Source organism: Anastrepha ludens, chromosome 6, assembly GCF_028408465.1.
Source record: "Anastrepha ludens isolate Willacy chromosome 6, idAnaLude1.1, whole genome shotgun sequence".
NCBI classification, from domain to species: Eukaryota; Metazoa; Arthropoda; class Insecta; order Diptera; family Tephritidae; genus Anastrepha; species Anastrepha ludens.
In genome coordinates this window covers 30,708,630-30,726,307 of record NC_071502.1, presented here as the reverse complement: position 1 = coordinate 30,726,307, position 17,678 = coordinate 30,708,630, and positions in this window count along the sequence as shown.

Here is a 17,678-nt window from a genome sequence, read left to right as displayed (position 1 = left end):
TTGGAAAAGGACTTGAGGTTAAGAGTTTTTCATTAAACTGTTCGAAAAGTGTTGCAAAAACACAAATATTCTTCAAGAGTGGCTAGGAAAAAACCCCTATTATTAGCACAAAACGTTGATAAAAGATTGCGATTTACCACCGAGCACATATCACTTCCCACAGAGTACTGGGATGACGTTATTTTCTCAGATGAGACGAAAATGATGCTCTACTACCGTGAGAGTTTGGCGTAAGCCTCTCACAGCACTACAAAACAAAAATATTGTCCCTACCGCAAAGCTTCGAAAACTGTCAGTAATGGTTTGGGGTTATATATCAACAAAGGGAGTGGGTGAAATGTAAATTTTGGCGAAATAATGATCAAGGTAGTATATCTTGATATTAAAAAAAAACGAATTGACTTCCAGTATTAGAAAATTCGGTTTTGTTGACCCGGAAAATTCGAACAAATTTAAATACAAATACTATCAAGTTATCATCCCAAACATAAATCTATTTATGCAGGCCCTGGTTACTCTACAACTGCACGAAAGTTATTGATACTCCCGCCCAAAGTTCCGATATTAACCCAATCGAAAATTTGTGGGTTCACTTAAAAAGAAAAGTAGGAAAAAGATCGCCAACTAATAAACTGAATTAATAAGATTCATCAGAGGAGAGTGGGGAAAAATACCATTGGAATATGATATTCCGAAACTAATTAAATCAATGCGAAGTCGTCTTCAGGCGGTAATTGATGCCCAAGGAGGACATACAAAATATTAACCCCAGAAGTCCAAAAATTCTACCACACTTGATTTTCACCCAACTGTGCAAACACTTTTTTGACAGCAGAGTAATTGAATTGTTTTTATGATTTAGTATATATTGGTATTATTATCGCCTTAGAAGTTGTTTTTTTTTAATATATTGTAAAACATTGTTAAAAAAATTAATAAAAGTTAATTCAATTAAAAGATTTTTCTGACAAATTGTATGTTGAGGAGTGAAATAAAACAAAATAAATAATATGTCTGCATATCCTGTTTTTAAATTTACACGAAATATTGTCAAATATGCTTCTTTTTAATTACACTTTTGTGTTGTTGTACCCATCAAATATAAATTTATTGTGGTATGACCTTTCGAATAATTTGAGTTTCATATCAATTGCCTAGCAAGTTATGAGTGCAATGAACTATAATAGCAAACATGCATCTCTCTTTATTGCACTCTGGTGAGGTGCGTTCTCACTCTTTGTTTACAAGCGCTTTCGCTTATAAGTAGATTCTGAGTTAGGGTTGCGCAGGCAATGTCATAGAGTTTTATGTGAGAGTGGCTTATAACGACAAATGAATGAACTATTGCAGGAGTATAATATTGTACATACATACATATCCATGCCTAACATGATTAGGCATTTCGGTACTCTACCACTGAATCGGCCTCAACGATATTTTGTATGCATGATCTGTATACGTATAAACGGTCATAGGATATTTTACTGTTGTTCACAAAGAGCGCCAAATTTTGTGTGTATAATATTTCCAAATACAAACTTTTCGCACTCACGCCGAATTGCTAACTATGTATGTATTTGCTCTGCTTTAATTTTTATTAGGCACAGGGCAAACTTTAAATGTAAGAAGTAATTGGAAAAACAAAAAAATCTACAACAACGATTTGTAAATCTTAAACGATCGATCTAAAGGCATATTTAATATTTTTATGTACGATACTTGAATTGAGAACGTTCTTCGTATACATATGTAAGTATTTACACACACATATATATTAATTTCAAAGCCACACATTTGAGATTTGACACACTCATCTGCAAACTAATCTCATGCTCAGCTTATTTTGATAGCAAGATTTATGCTAAGCTGCTTATGAGGGAATCCACAGTGAAAATTCTTTGCTTCGTTAGTACTTTGGAGCAAATCTTGGCACAAGTAAAACAAATTTTTGTGCTAAACATACAACCTCCCAGGTTATCTAAATGAAAATTCATCTACTAAAAGTTGGTGATGAAATTATCGCTATGAAAACGATTGTGCCACGCAGACAGGGCAAATTACACAAACACAAAAAGCGATTTTAGCTTTCAATTTCTTGCGAAATACCTTAGCTGTTACGAGTTACTATAATTGTGATACGAGTTGAGGAAAGCCATTAGAATAAATTCACATTTTCACATTTTTGTTGCATTTAACACACAGATTTATGTAAATATTTCGTTTCAATTACTTCATTTCAGCAACACGACAAGCAATTTAATGTCACCCTGCACCCTTCACTCTGCACCCTTCATTCAAGTGCTTAGCTGGGGTGAGCTGGGGAAAAGGCAACCGTTGTTTATGCGTAGGTGTGTGGGAATTTGTGTTTGATATTGCTAGTTGTTTAGTATGTGTAGAAGTATTCTGTGTGTGTGTTTGTATGTGTGTAGGTGTAACAAAATACTGTTTTGCTTTTCCTTTCGGCTGTTATTTTCATGTGCAATTTCGGGCCAGAGTACCGTGGCATTTGTCTTGTGCTTTTGCAGTGGTCTTGTGGTGACACACACACACACACACACAATTATTCACTTATACAGGTTCATTGTGCTGCCAGCTTTTGTGGCTGGAATGTGCATTTAATGTTAACAATGTATGCGCAATCTGGCGACCGCGCATTTACACCTAAAAGTATGCAATTGCAAATATTTTTCTTATTATAATTTCGCTGGCGTTAAGAGTAAAAATTGCCACATTGCAATGAAAAATTTGCAATTTGACATTCTAAGCGACAAGGTTACAAGTGCTGAGGAATAGAAGAAAACAAAAAAAAAACGATTTAATGATGCAAAGTCAAAGTTATTTGAATTTCCAAATTTTTCGGTGTAAGAGTTTAAACGAAAATTTGCCTAGAATTCAAAGCAATATATATATAATATATTAACAACAACAGTGGTGCTTGCTGTTGTTGTTGTAGCAGTACCTTTGTCAGTGTATTGCAATCACCGGTCGTCTTCGTCTAGCTCATCTAACGGTTGGCCCAGGAAACTTGCAGTTTTGACAGGTTGGGAGAGTGGTGCTAGATGAGTGGGTTTGATGGGGCATGTGAAAAGGTGGTTAGTGTCGTGCGGGGTGCCTTAACATGCCGGACATATGTTTAGTATTTCGGGGTCGATTCTGGATAGGTAGGAGTTTAATCTGCTACAATATCCAGAACGTAATTTTGGCAAGGTTACGCGGGACTCTCGGGGAAGTCGGAGCTCTTCGTCTGCGATTGGTGGTGGTTGGACTCCGATAACGGCATTCGGGGGTCGGGAGGTTAAGAAGGTGGTGAGAGTATCCCGATGAATGTCGTTTATGGCCTGTCTGTATACTGTCCGAACCAGTAACTGTCTGTTTGTTTTGTCTGAGATCTCGTTCGCGTAGTTGAGGAAATGCCTCCTGATGTGCCTGGGAGGTGGCTCAGGCTCAAGCAGGTGTCTAGCATAAACTGCTTACTGAGCTGTTTGTTATGCTCCTTAATAGGCAGCATTTGGACCTCATTATGTAGATGTTGTACAGCTGACATCAGAAGTCATCCTGTCCCGGTCCTTAAAGCAGTGTTTTGGCAGGTCTGGAGCTTCGTCCACTGCGAATCACTGGTTCCACGCGACCAGACAGGCGCAGCATAGCTTAGAACCGGTTGGCCTATTGCTTTAAAAATCGACAGCAACATTTCTTTGTCTTTGCCCAAAGTGCTGCCGGCGAGCGACTTGAGAACCTTGTTGCGATTCCGTACTTTAGTTGGAAGAGCGGTTGTATGCGCTGAGAAGGAGAGCAAGCTGTCCAATATAACTCCCAAAATTTTGGGGTTGTTAACCGTCGGAATTTGTATATCATCGACTTTCACCTTGAGTTGTAGCTTGACCTCCTTTGTCCAGGTGGTGAAAAGGGTCGCCGTGGATTTAGTGAGCGAGAGTTGTGAATTCCTCGCAGTGAAGACGCGAGAAAGGCTGGCGAGGTAGTCGTTTACCTTAGCGCACAGGCCAACAATGTCATTGCCCGACGCCATTATCGTGTAGTCGTCGGCGTATGAGACCAGGGAGACTCCCTCTGGTGGCTGGGGGAGTTTCGAGTTATAGAAGTTGAAAAGCAAGGGTGAAAGGACACCACCCTGCGGTACATCTTTCCTACATTCCCATGGCACCCGGTTATACGTTACCGGAATGACTCGGGTTTTCCCCGACCAAGGGCTGCCGCCCTAGTAAACTTGCCCTGACTAGTGTACCGTATCCCAACAGCGGTGCTCGCTCACCCCTCTATCATTAGTTTACATGAGCACCGCAAGAATATTTGTTTTAGCTGTATTTAAAGATAAAAAACCAAAACTTTGAAAAACACTGAGGATGATGTTTTTTTTTTTTGGTTTTATATTCAATAAAATGAAAGATCTCAGAGTAGATCAGTAGGTGAAATGGTTGAAATACCACTCTGGCACCCCCAAGCAGCACACAGCGTCGTTTTGATGCCATTTTGAGAGACCTCCAACAGGCAGATATCTACAGACAGCCAGAGCAGATGATGTAAACGGAGAAGGTTGATGGGTTTTAGGTTGGCGCGCCGCCCCAGGCTGTCGAAGAAAGGAGCACCCAGTGTCCATAATCGTCAAGCTGCCAAACGAGGACGATTATAGAAAAAATGCTTAACAGTCTCTTCCTCTGAAAGGCCCCCAATGCTCCAACAATGGGAGTTAAATGATAAGCCCAGCTTTTCTGCGTGTGTGCCGATCATCCAATGACCGGTAAACACAGCTACGAGTTTGGAAATTGAATGGTTTGGACTTCCCAGGACTTTCTCGGAATAAATATTATTGAACTTTTTTATAATAAAAATGATGAGAGGAAACATTGCAATCCAGTTGCCTGGCAGTTGAATGGAGGCGTTGGTGGAACAGCATTCTGCGAGGAGCTGCCCATCAAACTCAAATTCAGGCTACCGGGCCACTGTAGTGTTCCCAGCGGAGGTAACGGCAATCAAAGAAACAGTTGATTGATTGCTTATCGTGTAACTACTATTAGATAAGTGAACATCTACTCCCAGAGCCAAATCGCAATTAGGGCCTTGGACTCTATGGAAGTGCGCTCGAAACTGGTCGGAAAGCTTGACTTCTCTTTCGATTGTATTCGACTTCTTAGATATTTGGCTTATCTGGATTCCTGGTGACAAGAACATTGTGGAAAACTGCTTGGTGGATGAGCCAACTAGACTCTGGAGTTGTGCTACTGGAAAGATGCGGCTTGCGTCAACTCAGCCAGCGCAATATGCAAAGTCACGAGATCCTTCTTGCTACGGAAATACCGTAGGTGTTCAAGAGTGCTTCTAAGATAAACAAAGCCTCTGATTTTGAATTTTATGCCCTTTTATGTGCCCTTTTTTGTTTAAGGATTTTAAAGTCAAAATGCCAGAAACATCTTCACAGGCGCCGTGCACCAGTAGTATGTGAGACATGCTCCCAATAGCACTATAACAATCCTCCTTCTCGGCTGAATGCCACACTGGAACCGTGGTAACATTTGCCGCGTTTATGTCTATTGACACAATAAGTACTTGCGTCCCGGTTTCTCTCACGTGGGCGTATGGAGATTAATCGCCGTCGATAGTATCCATTGCTTCTACTCCATAAGTGGTTCTGCAGCAAATGGAACATCGGAAAAAATTTCATAAGTATTACCAACATGTCGTGGTCTGATACCTTCGTGAGCATTTGGCTCGGGCATCTGTGATTTGTTGTCACTTCGTAGGCAGTCCACCTCTAAGCGAAAACTGCTATTGATTTCTTCTAAAATTTCTAACTTTATTCCAGCAAGTAATCGATGCGATCATCTTTGTCTTGCTGATTAGATTTTCCGGGCACAGCTGTTCACCCAGAAGTGCTACAAGCGTTAAATGTTTCTCTCTGAGACGATCGCAGTAGAATAATACGGAACGCACTTTCAGTCACGCTGTTGCAGTTTGGGAAGAACGAGGTGTCCTTCAGATTGAACCGGTGGAGATACTCAAAAATAAGAACAACAACCGTGGAGTGAGATAGTAGCCAACGTCCCGTATTTCCTGTTCCACATTGGCTAATAATTGAGTTAAGCCAATGAGTCCAGTGTACGTTAGTTCAAGAATCTCATCTGCTTTGCCATTCTTCTCTCGAATGTAATCGCTCTGCAGCTTTTTCTTCTACAGGATTTGATTGAAAAGTAATGAGCCTTATTTTTTTTTAAGCAGTTTTATTAAACCTTTTGGCTTATACAACTAGTTCTCTTCAAAATAGGACCCTTGAGCGTCAATACACTGCTGGTAGCAGTCCTTCTACTGCAGGAAACATTTTTTAAACTCATCCGCCGGAATCGCGTTCAATTCGGCTGCCACAGTTTTTTGGATCGCCTCGATGGAGTCGAAACGCCTCCCCTTTAGCTTTCTTTTCAGGCGCGGGCACAAGAAGAAGTCCGGAGGGGACAGGCCTGGGCTGTAGGGAGGGTGCGGAAGTACCGGAACCCCCATCTTGGCCAATGCAGAGGTGCAGAGGAAGGCGGTGTGCGCCGGCGCATTGTGGTGATGAAGGGTCCAATTGTTGACGAGGTCGGGCCGAACCCGAGCGACGCGGTTTTTCAGCAGAAGGAGCACTTCTTTGTAAAATGCCGCGTTTACAGTGCTTCCTGGAGGTACAAACTCCTTGTGTTCAAATCTTCGTCTGTTTGCGTCGTCGAAGGCCTTCCAGATCGACTTGTGCCACCGTTTTACCTGGGCACTGGACAGACATTGGTCCCCGTAAGCCTCCTTGAGTAGCCCAATGGTTTCGATACTCGTTTTGTTTAGCTTTACGCAAAATTTGATCGAGTAATGTTGCTCCAACGATCGCTGCATTTTCGCCACTGCAAAATCCTAACACACTTTTAAAACAGCTTTCACGCGCGGAGCGACGTTGACTGCACCGCTGTTGCCAGCGAACTGGGACCGGTTTCTTGTGAAAGGGGAAGGTCCAACGATCATTTTTCACCACCAGCCGATTCGGTTGATCGCTTGGCAGATGCTCCGCGCGGGAAGGCTCATTACTTTTTAATCAAACCGTGTATGAAGGCCTAGCTTCTCACTTGCCTTAGAGGTGGCTAAATTCCTTAGTCTGGTGGTAGTTTGCCTGGGATATCGCCTATTGCATCTCTTGAGACCGTTCTGTATCCACAAGTCACCTTATTATCCATATTACCTGTGATGCTTTTTGTACGCTGGACGTTTTGGCTCCATTTGGCTCCCTCCCATACCGTGCCAGCATAAAAGGCTACGAAGTCTACAACCGTCGATAAGAGACGCCTTTTGCTACCTTGCGGTCCGTCAATACGAGGCACCGTTCGTGTTAGCGCTCCATTGCTGGCATCAGCTCGAATCGCCTGTCAAATATCACGCCAAGACTCTTAATATACTCCTTAGAGAGTATTTCATCCGTGCCGAAAGGTAGTTTTATTTCCTCTTTTTTTCTCCGTGTGCTAATAAGTACTACCTCGGCTTTTTTGGGTGCCCTTGTACGACATTTTCTACTAGGTAAGTCGAAAGATGTCGGGAGAATGAGTTGGAAGCATCTCAGCTCCTTCTCCTTAGCTGTTTTGCTCTCGTGAGGTACATGATTTCCGCTTCTTTTCTAAGTCTGTTGACATGGCAGACGAAGCTGTTGATTACCTGACAAATTCCATCAGGAACAGGAAGCGATTAACACAGCCGTAATTTAGTCATCGTTCGGTTGCCCTGCTAATGAATCCAACGCCATTGTGGGGGAATTTCATCACTACTAAGATTAAGAGAACTATGATACTAAAGCATCCACCTGGATTACATAATTCTTACTAGGGAATGTACAAACTACCCGGCTAGCAGATGTTCTCGTGAGTGCCAAGGTTGACATCTTCACCAGCCAATAAAAAGACTAATTCCGCAAAGCGACTTCGACTTCGGCTACATTTTGATGGTTAGCAAATTTATTGTTGGACTTAGGGTTTTAAAAAGGCTGCGCTGGTACTTACCTTCGTTCATACTGCTGGACGAGCGTCTTGCCATAAACCTCAATAAAAGAAAAGCCTTCAATATTTGGCTCTCTTTGGTCCGCAATCCATTTATGAGCGCTGCTTTCGAAAAGAGAGTTTCGAGCTTGGCGTTAACAGGGCCGAGGTGGGCAATGAATGCATCTTTTATTTTCCATGAACTGAAGTTGACAGCCTGCAGATCCAAAACTATCCACCAAGTTTCCTCAGTCACCCTCTTGAGCGGAGAAGCTAAAACAAACTAGATCAATTCGGGATAAATGGAGGACACACTTCAGAGATTAAGAATTATGTACGATCATGGGACTTAACCTCGGCTCGGATCACTATTCAAGATCCGCATATGCAACTGTGCTGATAAAAATACTCGCCCAACATCGCAAGGCTCTGAAAGTATTCGATGCAGTACCAACTGTTGGTAGCAGAGGAAGAGAAAAGCTCAAGATCCTTCTATGCGTTGGAAAGATCAAGTGGAAGAGGACCTTGATGCCTCACTTCGTGTGTCCAACAAGCGCCGATGAAAAAAACGACTGGTGTGCTTTGTTAAACTCGGCTATCACTTAGCCAAATCGCTTAAGCGGTTATCGCGCCAATCAAGAAGAAGAAGAACATCGAAACACAAGCTACAATCGCATGTAGCAGATTCACTCCTACTACAGCAGATTCATACCTCGACAGTCGTTATAACAAACCTCTACAGGCAAAGGCGTAACTTTTCGATTGTGCAACAAAAAGCCCGACTGCTCAATTGCCTCCCCCGCGTTATCTGGTTGAAGAATTATTTTCAAGTGTATTCAAGCCCTACTCCACGAAGCCTTTTCTCTCCCTCTGCCACCATCAGCAGGTGGCACAATGAAGACTTTCATACCTGCGCGTTTTTTATTCCTTCATATGACATGGCTTAGTTGCAGAGCCGCTGAACATTTAGACGTTACTCTGCATTTTTGACCCTCTACAGTTCATTTTGTGAATAGCTTAATCGTCTGCGACATTTGCCGTCGTCAACGCGTCAATCCGCTTCGCAATCTTTTCTCGAAGAATTCAAGAGTCGCTTTATCAAATATTACTAATGCCCATACTTTTGCGCCATAAAATAAGACGGAAATTATGATAAGCTTTTAGGTGCTGGTACGAGTAATAAAAAGTTCACCGACTGCTCAATTGCCTCCTTCGCGCAAGCAACATTTGTTGGCAAGTGTGAGAAACCATTTGGTTTTAAATTCACAACTTTATTTTTGTATTTTATTAAAGTTTAGTTATAATCAAACTGGTCGTAAAAATAACTTTCCTTCAGCTTTAATTTCCACTCGCCAAAATGCATGGCAGATGTTTGTAAATAATCCGACACAAATGAGAAAACACTTACCTTCTTGCCAAGCATAAGGATTCGTTGAGTCGAATACAAAATTGCTTTGCAATAAAATATTATTTATTGATTTCGACGTTCTCTGGTTGGTGCTTTTTCCATTTATCGTTCGCAGAGGATTCCGTTATACCTAAGTATTACTTTTGTATTATATAAAACGAGCATTGACACGGCCATTTTTGCTGCGTTGCTGGTTTCAGCTACTTGTTGTTGCTTGTTTTGTGGGCTTTAATGTCCGTGGCGAAATTGTTGATGCTGAGTACTCGTTATTTGAGATGTGGCAAAGTATTTGGTTGTTCACTTCGATTGTTGTAACTGATACGAATTTCGATCTGAGTTCATTAGCTGCATTCGCAGCAGCTTCGTTGCTGATGAGCACCACAAGTGGCCGATATTTGTTGGGTTGAGTGCAATAAAATGAGAATTGCAAGTTGGCCATTTTATTTAGTTTGTATTAGTGGTGGCAGAAACAGCGACAGGAACGCTTCAAATAAAATACCTAAAATAATTTTCGATTGTAAATGTGGAAAAGTACCACAGCGGTTAGACAAGGTGGGTCGGGTCGTGGGCGCAATGAGAAAATGGGAAAGAACGCGTGCAGTGACCGCAATGTTGAAAGTGTACAAAACTGGCTGGTACGTGTGCAATATCTACATTAGGGTGGATCGGTTAAGGGGGCAAAAACCTGTAAAATTTCGAAAAAAAATTTTTTCATGTAATGTTAAGAATATGTCAAAAAAACTTCTAAACAGACTCTTCTCAATTGACTCTGTATAAAACCATCATTAGACCAGTATTATACTATGCAGCTGAATCGTGGACGCTCATTGAAACAGATAAAACAAAACTGCAAGCCTTCGAACGAAAAGTACGCAGAAGAATTTTCGGAGCAATCAAAGATCACGGCGAGTGGCGGATAAGATAGAACGACGAGCTAGATCAACTGATATAAAGGGCGAAAATAATATACGTTTCATCAAAGCGCAGCGGTTAAGATGGCTGGGTCACATCACAAGAATGGACGGTACGAGGGCGCAGAAGAAAATCGTAGAAGCCAGAGCGTTCAACACTAGAGCAAGAGGAAGGCCGAGAACAAGACGGACCGACGAACTAGAGGACGACGTCAAGAAAATTAGGATTACGAACTGGAAAAAAGTCGCAAGCGTTCGAGACGTAAGGAGGCTCACAAAGAGCTGTAGAGCCAGAAGATGATGATGATGTCAAAAAATTAGAACGTAAATTTAAGTATTTCCTATATTATAGATCAACAACCGTGAGACTCTATTCTTTGCGTTCGAGCGCTGGGAGAGATATAGTTACGTTGCCGACTTTAGACGCGTTTTTCTCAAAACTACAATATATTTTTCGAATTGGCGAACACGATAACTCAAAAAGTTATTCACCGATCTCCCTGAAATTTTGCACAAATCGTTTTTATGATATTACTTTCTATATTTTTCAAGTTTTCGAAAATTTTGTAAATGTAATTAGGGATGCGCTAGAAAGGAAGCAATACTGTTCTGCAACCTTTCTTGACGTACAACAAGCATTCAACAGAGTTTGGCATATGGGACTACTCTTTAAAATTAAAGAACTTTTACCAGCACAATTTTACTTAGTGCTTAAATCTTATCTAAGCGACAGGCACTTTTATGTAAAGCACCAAGATGCGTCATCTGAAATATATAGTATCAACGCAGGTGCGCCTCAGGGTAGCGTTTTAGGCCCAGTCTTGTATACGATATTTACTTACGGCATGCCGAAAACAGAAAAGGTAGAAGTGGCGACTTTTGCTGATGATACAGCCTTCATCGCATCTAGTGAGTCCTCTGCAGAGGCGTCCTCCCTGCTACAAAATCACTTACACACTTTGGAAACTTGGCTCAATAAATGGAAAATGAATATTAATCATGAAAAGTCTATTCATGTTACATTTACACTAAGAAGAGAACAATGTCCTTCAGTGTATTTAAATGGTCATCAAATTCCTACTAGCGACACAGTCAAGTACTTGGGAATGCATCTTGATCGATGCCTCACATGGAAAAATCATATTAAAGCTAAGCATCAACAGCTTAAAAATAAAACCAAAATAATGTACTGGCTACTTGGTGGCAAATCTCAACTTAGTCTAGAAAACAAGGTTAGATTGTATAAAGCTATATTGAAGCCTATATGGACCTACGGTATACAGCTTTGGGGAACTGTTAGTAAGTCCAATGTGGAGATTTTGCAACGCTACCAGACAAAGACCTTGCGAACACTTGTTAATGCACCTTGGTTTATCACAAACGAAGCCATACACATGGATCTAGGTATTCCATTTGTTAAGAGAGAAATCTCAGTATATTCTAAGAGATACATTGAACGATTGTCAAATCATGTAAACACAAATGCTATTTGCTTGTTGGACACAACCAATGAAATTAGACGATTAAAGCGCAATGATGTCTTAGACTTGCCATTCCTTTAAATTTGTCAATTTAATAATAATAATAAAAACAAAAACAAAAAACAAAAAAAAAAAACAAAAGCAAGGAGCTAAATATGAAATTGTTAAAATTCTCCAATAAATTTTAAAATTCTAATATATTGTAAGTTATACATGAAGTAAGTTATACAGTTTTCGAGTAAAAATTAAATCTAATAACATAAAATATGCATAAGAATTGTAAAAAGAAAAAATTCTATAGTTTCCTATGTAGTTTTGCACCAGTGTAAATACTATGCTGTCATTAGGTAATAAGATTTCTTTTGCTGAATATCTGTATTCTAAGATAGATTGCAAATAAAGTATTTCCATTAAAAAAAACAAAAAGAAAAAAAATTATTGTTAGTTTATATAAAAATTATGCCATTAACAAACAAACAAAATTTTGGGTATTTTGTATTCAGGTCATCGGTGCCGATGCTACAATTGAATGTACATCCTTCATTTTAAATTATTAAAATAAAGAAACAATTTTTTTTATTATTATTTTAATGTATACCTATGAAATGAAACTTTTTTTTCATTCTCAAACGTTTATTAACAAAAAATGGTTACAAATTTATTCAGCAAAATAATAGCCATCGCTAGCGACATATTTTTCCCATCTCTCAGGCAATTTGTGGATGCCGCGCCAAAAAAATTGGCCGTCTTTGGCCGCAAACCAATCATGGAGCCATTTTTTGGCTTCTTCGTGAGAATTTAAGCGCTGCTCGGAAAGTGCGTGTCCCATCTATGCAAGCAAATGATAATCGGAAGGCGCCAAGTCTGGTGAGTAAGCCGCATGCACCAGCGGTTCCCATTCGTACGTCTCCACCAATTCCCGGGTCGCTCTTGTTCGATGTGGCGCTGCATTGTCATCAAGAAAAATTACTTTGTGACGCCGATCGGTATATTCTGGGCGTTTTCGGTGTATGGGGCTGTTCAAATCGGCCAATTTTCGTTGGTAGCGTGCACCGCCAACTGTTTCACCTGGTTTTAATATCATAGCTCGTACCAAATCATACCACGCTGATCCCAGAAAACACACAGCATTGCCTTGCGGCCGAAGCGGTTTGTGAATTCTGAATGGTAATCACGCACCAACCCATTCGGCTACGGCGGCTCATTAGACAAAAAAAAAATTGGTTACGGTGAGGTTAAGGGGGGAGCCTGCTTTAGAGTCTTCAAAAAATCGATTTTTTTGTTTTTGCAAAATGCCTTCCCAAATTATCCACGAATGTATCCTCAAAATTTCAGGAGCAAATTCAAAATATTTTCGGAGTTACAGAAGAAGTTGTGAGCAAGCGTCGAGCAGGTATACGAGCGTATATATACCTGGCTGCGTCGGCTTGAGCAAAGCCATATTTAGCATTTAAGTTCAGTTTTAATTTGTTTTTTGACACGTGCACATCTTGAAATCATGCAGAGCTATCCAAAATGGAACAAATCTTGAATTGAACGGACTGGAAAACCACGGAAGCGCAGATTCCACGGCAATCAGTTTCATAATGTTTCGTCATCGGACGATGGAGAAGCTAATACTAGCCGATTTCTCGGTTTTTTTAGTTTTACGATTTTTCCTAATTGGCGGGAAAGATAGGGAAAAAGATAAAGGTCCTATCGAAACGAGATAACATTGATTGTATTCGGAATTAAATTCTCTTCTAGTTGAACCTAAAAAACCTTAAGAAAGTTATGATTAGCCTACTTTTTAAAACTAGAAGCTATACTATACTAAAATGTAAAATAAATATGTTTTTAGGTTTTTGGTTGCAGATGAAAATTGCGACCTGCACCTTTCCCACCGCACGACACATGCACACTCGAGGCGCCTCGGCAAAATGATTGTACCAGGCATAATATTACATATAATTTAATGACAAAATTTGAGCAGACTGCTGAAATATATAGCAATAAAACGTAAAAGTTTCGTTTCAATCGAATATTTATTTCCTTCCCAAAAAAATCTACAAAAAAATCGATTTTTTGAAGCCTCTAAAGCAGGCTCCTCCCTTAAGCTGAAAATAAAGAACTGTAAACTTTGGGGTGTCACAAAATAATAAAAAACTTGTGATACAAAATTAGATTTCTTTGCCATACATTAGGTTAGGTTAGTTTGAACCGGTTGTACACTGTGGGACACACTCAGGCTCGTAGCTCATTGAGGAGCCGCGTGGGGAACTTGTCCTTATCTCTCCTAAAACCAGTACTTTTCAAAAATTTTAGAAGATCGCTGATGTTCACAGTGCTGGGATCTTCCAGTTCATTATAAATGAAAAATTTTTTTTAAAATGAAATAAAAAAGAAATTTATATTAATAGAATAAAAATTTTTTTAAATAAAAAAAAAATAAAAATTATCTTAAATTTTTTTAATTGAATTAAAATATTTTAAAATTTAATTTAAAAATATGAAATAAAAAATAAAAATTTTTTTAAATTTTTTTAATTGAATTAAAATTTGTTTTTTGATTTTAAATACATTTTTTTCATTTATAATGAACTAAAAAAAATTTTTAACTTAACTAAAGTTTTAAAATTTAATTTAATTTTTTTTTTCATATAATTAAAATTTTTTTTTTCAATGTAGATGTATGTTCCTCATTCAGGCAGAAAATAAAATAAAAATAATTTTTTAATTTAAAAAACTTTATACATTTTTTTTTATTTAAAATTTTTTTTATTCATTTCTTTTTTTTTTAATTTTATTCAAAAAAATGTTTTTTTCTTTAAAATTTTTGTTTTTAATTTTGATGTATATTCACCATTCAGGAAGAAAATAAATTAACCATAATTTTTTAATTTAAAAAACTTCATACATTTTTTTTTATTTAAAATTTTTTTTATTCACTTTTTTTTTGATTTCAATTCAAAAAATTTCTTTATTTATTTTAAATTTGTTTTTAAAGTAGATGTATGTTCACCATTCAGGAAGAAAAGAAAATAAAAATTATTTTTTAATTTAAAAAATTTAATAAATTTTTTTTTACTTAAAATTTTTTTTATTAAATTTTTTTTTTTCTATTCAAAAAATTTGTTTTTTTTTATTTTCAAGTTTTTTTAATAATTTTTTTTTAATTGTATTTTTTTAATCAAAGAAATTTAATTTAATTTAATTAAAATTTTTTTTTAATTAAAAAATATTTTTTTTTTATTTTCTTCCTGAATGGTGAATATACGTCTGGATAGAGCAGGGCAATGACGCAAAACAGCGCGAGATCGTTTCTTCGTCTTTCTCATTTAGACAGCTTCTGCAAAAGACGTGTGCCTGTGCATCTACTCTCGGGGAGTGTCTTACCTTTTATAACGGAAATCAGTGTGCTAAGACTGTGCTTAGTTTGGTTTAGCAGAGATTCTGTGCATTTAGCATTGAGAGTCGGCCACAATTGTTCCCATCTTTCACTCGCTGCTCTCAACATTTGGTCCAAGGTAAGTATCTAACATGTCTTTAAGGATATGCCTTTGCCACAGTCTGTGTACTCATCAGTCAACTTGGTGCCGAGTGTCGCTCTTTCATCGCCCCTGCAGTTACCCGCAATGTTACAATTAGCTGGCCGATGTTAACTGCAGTTGAAATGACTCACCCATCTTACTTAAGAGAGGTGCGGCATTTCATGACTAAGTACCTTGGAGGTTGTCGACTGCTTTGAGAGAGATTTTATCGCTGGCTGACTATCAATGAAAATGCAGATATCATCTCCAGATATCGCAACACAATGTACCAGGGTCACGACTTTCATTATGACCAATATTTCTGCCAGGAATACACTTCAATAGTCGGGGAGCCGAGAACTGAAGTAGATCCCCAGAGGTTCGGAATATATGCCTCCGCCCACCTTACTCTACGAGCCTTGAGCCATCTGTGTATACATGGAGGGACTTGCATCCCATACCCACTCTTCCCTTGAGGGTTGTGAACGTTGTAATGGCAAGTGTAGCCGGCAGTGCAAAGTCCACCAGTCTGCGAAGTCCCGAAGTGCCAGCTTGTTCCTTCCTTAAAGTGTATCTTGCCTGCAGATCTACCAGAAGCATCGCATGTTGCATATAATGCTTCCGATAGTGTGCTTGATTTTGCGCCAGTTATGAGAACAGACGGGAGTCCTTGAACTTTGTAAACGCTTTTAATGTTTTATTTGCCATAACCTATAAATGTTTTTCATTAGGTTGCACAGTGTAATTAGATATATAAATATGTGTTCTAAGGCTCCAAGTTGAACCAAAAGGCCGAAACAAGATTTCTCCATTCGGGCCGGTTGTACGCCAAAGCTTTCACCTCACTTCAGCTCAGGCTCGGGGTGCAGATTTCCAGTTTTAGATGTTGCTTCCAGGTATTTGCGGGATCATAAGCGTTCCAGTCAATGGCAGTGCTTGTTAGGTCTCTGCTTCCTCTGCGCAAGACATGACAAATCCAATCCCATTTTCTTTTTCGCATCTTAAGAAGCAGAGGCGTTTGTTGCGTTTTGATCCATAAGTCCGCATATGAGGTAATGTTCGGCCAGAATATTTTCAAGATTCTCCTCAGGCAACGCTATATGAAGACTTGCAGCGCATTATTGTCAGCGGTAGAGGCATTCCTGGTTTCGCATCCATACAGTAGGTAGGATTTCACATTTGAATTGAAGATTTCGTGCGTTTCGAAATATGTGAAGCGTTCCAAGCTGGCTGAAGCGAACCAAATGGCGCCGATGCTTTTTTGATGCGATTTTTGATGTATTCACTTGAAACGCCTCTTATCGATCTAATGCTGCCCAGTTAGCAAGCAGTTTTTCTAAATTTTTATCACAGGCTTATTAGCCCACATTCTTGCTTACTCATATTTGCCACAAAAGGACACGTTTGTTTACCTGCCGTAGATTAGGAATTCTGTCCTGTGCACGTTTCTGCGTTCACGAAACGCAAGCTGCGCACTCAATCAGACCATTACGATACAAGAAGAAGCAAACTAAATATTTAATATACTGCCGCATGCACCTTAACGCAACGCAAGGCAATGACCATTTATTTGGCTCGAGTGAGTGGAATTTTCAATTTCTCCTTAAATTTAATTAAAGTGTGCTTGAAAAAGAAATAAAGAGATACAGTATAGGCTTAAATTAGTATAAAAAATTTATGTTAACACATTCGCATCTGTAAAACCCGTTATTGCCGTGAAACGAGAATTCTCATCTTGCGAGCAGTGAGCTTTCCTGATATTAATAGAAATAATTTCTCTGAGGAAAACACCTTGACCAGATGGGAAAATCCCTGCGCAACTGCAACATACAATGAGCCATATTATGAAATCGCTAATAACCATTTTCAGAACAACAATTCAATTGAATTGCGTCCCCCTAAGGTGGAGATAAGTTAGGGTCGTTTTTATACCCAAGGCCGGTAAGAGCTCGCATACGAGACCTAAAGACTGCAAACCGATTAACCAATCCTCATTTCTATTAAAGATGTTCGAGCGATTAATAGACACCATTATAAGGGAAGGCCTGGCATAGTCGCTACACGCGAAATCACAACACGCATACTCTAAAGGTAAATCCACAGAGAAGCGCTGAACTCACTAGTTACCAAGATAAAAAAAAAATCAATAGAGAATAGATATAGAGGACGCTTTTAACAACATCTTACCGGAGGCCATAACAAACGCGATGACTGATTCGGGTATCGCTGTGGGACTCTTGAAATATGTCGAATAGTTGCTACTAGGCAGGTTCGCAATTTCCACAATGGGCCTCTCGACGATACGCAGATTCGTCCGGATGGGTACCCCGCTTTGAATGATGTAAGGCGGTGGGCTGTATCGAGTGGTCTTGGAT